Source organism: Microtus oregoni, unplaced genomic scaffold (assembly GCF_018167655.1).
Source record: "Microtus oregoni isolate MIOR12 unplaced genomic scaffold, Mior012 000119F_ref0000445, whole genome shotgun sequence".
NCBI classification, from domain to species: Eukaryota; Metazoa; Chordata; class Mammalia; order Rodentia; family Cricetidae; genus Microtus; species Microtus oregoni.
Window position 1 is genome coordinate 445,351 of NW_024544748.1, and position 6,000 is coordinate 451,350.

Consider the following 6,000-nt stretch of genomic DNA (forward strand, 5'->3'; position numbering starts at 1 on the left):
CGGATGATCTCAAACTATCTACTGGAGGATGCCTTTAAACTTCTTGTCTTCCTACCTTTTCTTCTTGAATACTGGGATTACACCACTATGTCCAGTTTAGATGTTTCTAAGTATTGAACATAGGGCTGTATGCAAACCATTCCTTTAAAAAAAATAAGACGGGGGTCTCACTATATATCCCAAGATTGCCTTGAACTCAGTTTCCAAAGCTGGCCTCAAACTCAGCATCTTCTTGCCCCTCCCTCTTGAGTGAGGTACTATACCACATCTGGCTTTATGCTTGTTCTTGATGGAGCGTGGGTCAAATTACTACAACATTTGGGTTCAGTGTACAAATTTTGTTCTCTAAACAGTCTCCAGATAAACATCAGGATAACTTTCTTTCTTAAGCTAGTTTGTGCGGCACTTGAAAAAAAGCACTGGGAGAAAGAAGCTGACATTTAAAATAGGATTTGGGGGTACTTGAGAAAATGGTACATAATTGCTTACGTCAAACTCTTCTTATGGAGAGAAATAAGAATCTACAGGCATGTCATTTAAGAAAAATAATCATGTGCATAGTAGCTGGTCTCAAGAATTCATCCAGGTTTTGTGGTACATGTATGTAATGATGGTATTTAGGAAGCAGAGGTCAGAGGATCACAAGTCCAAAACTAGCCTGGGCTACAAGTAAGACCCCCGTCTCAAACCTAAAATCAAAAGCAGAAACACCAATGGCTGAGAATGTAGCTCCGTGGTAGAGTACTTGTTTGGCATATACGAGGTCCTGTGCTCCATCTTCAGCATGGGAAAAAAGAGGTATGAAATAGAACGCAACAGAAACAACACAAACACTAGCTCTCCTTTTCTACTAGAGAGCAAGGAAAGGAAAGACATTAGATCATATCACTTACAAAGGAAAAAAGGGGCACATTCCTTAGCCAAAGTCTGTGAATCACTGTGCATAAATAGGGAAGAGACAAAAGGCTGTCGCCTCTACCTGGAGCTGGCCTTAGAAAGGCCGCTTCCCCTAACTGCCCCTTCTCTAAGCCGTGACGTGCATACTGCTGCATAAGGTTGACATTGTTTGACACGACAGGAATGTTCATCTGTGCCCGAAAACACATTTTCTGGATAGTATTGAAGGTATGAACTTAAGGAAGTCTGAAGTTGTGCTCTTGGCCAAGGTTCTTTGCTTTGTTTTCAAACGGCTCGGCTCTGGATAAGTGTCCTGACAACCAGCTAAGCTCTTTGTGTCTAACCTTGTGACCTTGGGTTTGAAAAGGTGCTCTGGTGAGGAACTATTAACTACAGAGCTCAACTTTTCGGAGGAAATAAAATAATAAAATGAAATTTAAAGTTTAAATCCAAGATGGGAAAAACAAATAAGCCCCAAATGTCTTACTTCTTAGTGAATAATTCCTTTTCCCTATCATCCTTTTGATCTTTCTCTTTCTTTTGCTTCCTGCCAGCAGGAACATTTTAACCACATGTGTGCCAACAGATAAAAGGTTTACATATAACAGTCAAAGGCCAACTAGAATCTCCTACTACAAAGGAAGGGGCTTGCAGAAGAAAAAAAAACAACTCTAGTACTGGATTTAGGAATGGAGAAGCTGCAATCAATGCTTCCTTGGTCAAGACATTCCCTCCCCTAAGCAAACACTTGAGTGAGACTAGAACCTCCACAATGGCTGTGTTAGAGTTCCATGAGCTTGTCTTTGAGTGTTTGAAATCCAGCCGTTATCGCTTTTTCTTTCTCTCTTTTACCTCCGTAAACACAAGCGAAGCGAAGCGACAGCACATCTTTAGTTCTCTCTGCTCTCTGGGTAGCTAACAGGTAATCAGATTGTGAAAAAAAAGGAAAAAGATGGGAGAAAGACAGTGAGTAAAACAGAAAGCAGCAGTGTTCTGCAGTTATTTGACTTTGGCAATGGGGCGATTACAGGTTTGCACGTGTGTGCCTGCATGTGCACATGTGTGTGTTAAAAAGCATTGATGCATCAAAGATTTATTCATTGAACAGGCTGATTTATTTAACAGACTTGACATATGTCAAATTCTGCCATGTGCTTATATAATTGTTACCCATTTATCAGAGCTGTAATTTAGGCAAATATTTGTTTTAAAAGTATCTTCTTTTAAATGTCTTTCTCTGGCCTGCTGCACAATCAATCTGGGCTTCTTTTTAATTATGTTAACAATAGCTATTTGGTTGGAGTCTGTGAAATCTAATCTTTTCCCCCCAAACTCTTCAGATTTTTCAGGTAATTACTTTCAAGTTAAAATCATACTACAAGAAAAAAATAAGTATGCATAACATCCTTTTGTGTTTTCATATTTTGAATGTTTGATCTTCAAAAAATCAGTTTTTTGACATTGTTAAAAATCACAGATCTGATACTGCTAATGTAAAAAGGTACCTAAAGGGACAAAAGGGTATGATTTTTGAGAGCTTATGTGTGGGGGATATGGAGACAGCAAAAGTAGCCAAGCGTGGGGGAAACCTACAAAAAGAATTAAGTAGAAAAAAAGAAGTAAATGAAATCAAATCTCAATTCTTACAAATTTTGTTAAATCACCCTACCCCATTTGAACACAAAAAATTATATCTTTTCAACTTAAATGCATGCAATCTATCTAGGTTCTGTGGGAGGTAAAATTTTGCAAAGTATTTCCAAGAAACAAAAATGTCTAATCACTAGCTGCCGGAGCTGCTTTGAATTCCCTCATTGTAAATATGTTACTTGCAAAAAACAAGAGGTTTCTTTTGACCTCCCTGGTCAAGGAGTGTGGAGACTACATAAGGGATAAGGGTGGGGATAGAAGGGAAATCCCACCACCACAGAAGTAAATTTTTGACCTAGTAAGCAAATACGCTTTTGTTGTTAGTGCTGGGTAAAATGTACAAGTCTTCCAGAAATTAGAGACTGTAATAAAAATGTACCAGCCCAAATTTAAATTGCTCACTAGACAGATGGTTAATTATATTCACAGCCACATATTTCTCCGGGATAGAGTTTCAGACACTCAGCCAGTTTTATTTGATTAGCCGGTTTTCTAGTTAATATGTAAAATGACAGTTACTTGGGGCTTTTTTGTTTCTTTCTAAAAATATATTTTTCAATAAGTGTAAGTTCTCAGCCTTAAGAACGTCACTGCTGGGAATAAAATGTTTGGTCACGCTACCCAGGTGGATAGAAGTACGATTCACCCCACAAGCCCCAAATGGTCTCTTGCAGTTCAGAGAAAACCATTGGAGCACCTTTTATTCCCCAAGCAAAACATTCCAGGAACTGTTAGCACACTCTGCTTCTCCAACTAAAACAGTTTTTCAAATCCCAGGACTAAAGTATTTTATAGATTTTTTTATTTTTTTTTTAAAAAAAGGGTCCTGCCAACCCCACACACTATTGTGTATTCTCAGACAAGTCTAGAAAATGGAACGTTAAAAACACGGCTAAGTGTGCCGTTGTGCCCAGATTTCAACATGTTAATAGTAGCCAAAGCCCAGAAGCAAACTATGAGACTCGGTCATTCCAAAATACTACCAGAAGCTAGACAAAAATCTGGAGTGCTGGTGTCAAAATGTGGATCTCGACTGATTTTTTTTTTTTTTTAAACTTTGAAAAGGACCAAAAGCCTTGCACGGGTGGTTTGGTCCCTTACGAGTCAGCCAGGAGCAGTCATGCAGAAACCACTGGATTCCTGGGCTGAACTGTGCGGTCTGCACACTTTCCGGTTGCGGGGCCGCCCCATGGCTTCCCTGGGCGCCGGCTGTCTGGGACCGAGTAGAGACAGCGTGAATGCAGGCACGGCAGCCGGGGGCTCCAGAAACCCCGGAGAACAGCGGCTGTCGGACCGCCTGGGAGAGCGGGAAGGGGCAGCTGGCCAATTTCAGCAAAGGTGACAAGCTGGGCGAGGCTCGCTTGGGTCCCTAACTTCTTCTCGCCGCCTTTGGCTTTGGCTGGGTACTGCGAGCTGTGGTGGCGCGGTGGCGCTGCGAGGTGGCCAGAGGCGCCCTGAGCGCGCGGGAGCGCCGGTCGGGGGAGGCGTCGCCACCCCGGCTTCGCACCTCTGTGCCTTCGCCCGGGACGCCAGCCGAGGCCACCGCGTGGGTTTTCCCGCTCGCTCCAAAGCGTGCCTCGGCCGTGCCCGGCGCCCCGGCTGGCCGGGGCTCCCCTCAGGGTCGCCGAGCTGAAGGGAGGTGGCACTCGGCTGGCTCCTGCTACCCTGCGGCGTGCGAGCGAGCGGCCCGACCCGCTCCCTCCCCTCCCCCTTCCCCGGCGGCGGCGGCGGCGGCGGCGGCGGCACACAGGCCTTTCCTAGATTGCAGCGCTCGCTCGGCAGGTCGAGCCGGGTTCCATCGCCCCGCCGGCTTCGCTCCCTGGCGCACACAGACACCGCACGCACTCCATCCGCGCGCATACACACGTCCTCCCCGCTGGCTTCCCTGGCTCGGCTTCTTGCAAGCTTCTCGCTCAGTTGCTCGCACCCACCCCCCCTCCAGCTGCCGCCTCCCCGCGCCCACCGGCCTGGGAGCCAGCGGGAAGGCCTGGGGGGGGGGGGTGACAGGGGGCAGGCTGGGTGGCAGCGCTCACACTCACCTCGCAGGCAGCCTCCCCGAGGCGCACGTCGCTGGCGGCTCCGGCAGCCGGCGTCCCTAGCTGTAGCGACCGCAATCAAGGCTGGGGCTGCCGCCGTCGCTGCAGCTGGTCGAGCTGCCGCCGCTGCTCCCGCTCACTGCTGCCGCTGCCTCTGCCGCTGCCTCTGCCTCTGCCTCTGCCTCTGCCTCTGCTCCGTGCGCGGGGCCCGCCAGGTGGACGCGCCTCGCTCAGCTCGCTCGCTCAGGTTCCGCCGCCGCCGTCGCCGCCGCCGTCGCCGTTGCCGCACTAGATAGAGTCAGAGCTGTCGGGCTCCGGCGCGGGAAGTCAGAGCTTCCACCGCCGCCCGCCGGCTCAGCGCTCCTCTCACCGCGCCGCTCGTTCGCTCGCCCGCTCGTTCGCTCGCCCGCCCGTTCGCCCGCCCGTTCGCCCGCTAGCTCGCTGGCGCCGGGACGACCTAGCTCGCGGGCTGCTGCGCGCGCGGCGCCTGGAGCCCGCTCTGCGCGGTGGCTGCGGCCGTCCGCGACAGAGAGAGGCAGAGGGTGGTTGAGACTGCCGCTAGCGCTGGGAAAGCTCTTGCTAAATGCTGCCACTGCCGCTACTGCCACTGACTGCTGTGGTGGCGGCGGCAGTGACTGCTGCTGATGCTACTGGTTTTCCTTCCCGGGTTCTCCCCCTGCCTCGGCCCCCTCCTCCCCTCCCCTTTTCTCCTCCTCCTCCTCTTCCTCCTCCTCCTCCTCCTCCTCCTCCTCCTCCTCCTCCTCCTCCTCCTCCTCCTCCTCCTCCTCCTCCTCCTCCTCCTCCTCCTCCTCCCCCTTCTCCTCCCTGGGCTGCTTGGCTCAGAGCCTCTGCGGGCGCTGCCTGCTCCCCTCTGCTTCCAGAGCTGCTTCTGCCCATTCAGAAAGGTGCCCAGAGTGGGGCTGCCTGGGCTGCCACCATCGCTATTGCGCCTGCCATTGTTTCCTGCAACACGGCTGTTCTTGTTGGACGCGCTCCCCTCCCTACCCTTCTTCCCCACCACAACCCTCCCTTTCCTGCTTGCTCTCTCCTTACCCTCACTGCGGTCCCTTCCTCATGTGTCCCCCCTCCCACCCTGTCCGTCTGTCCCTCCTTGCGGTCCCCTCAGACGTCCGGGAGCGCGCACTGCGCGGCCACCTGTCATAAAGGGCGCGCACCCCCCTTCCCCACCCCCACCCCGCCCCCCACTCACATTCTTGCAGCCCGCCCAGTCCACCGCGCCACTGGCTCCTTCTTCCCCTGGCAGACACGCAGCCGGACAACACTCTCCCACGCCTTTGAGGGCAGTTATGTGTTCAGAGAGGGGCGCTCTGAAGTTTCAGGAAGATATCTGAATGGCTCCACGCATAAAGCATTTATCCATCCAACCTACCCTTAACTTCAGGGACCAAGCCCTGGA

The 6,000-nt window shown here is 50.5% G+C and overlaps 1 protein-coding gene across 1 annotated transcript in view; it reads right to left on the reverse strand.

Moving 5' to 3' along the window:
* Positions 1 to 5,244, reverse strand: part of LOC121444264 (neurite extension and migration factor) — a 134,146-nt gene extending 128,902 nt beyond the window's left edge. The window contains exon 1 of the mRNA XM_041646095.1: positions 4,587 to 5,244. The gene's annotated coding sequence lies outside the window, so the exon portion shown is untranslated. The remainder of the gene's footprint in view (positions 1 to 4,586) is intronic.
* Positions 5,245 to 6,000: the final 756 nt, after the last annotated feature.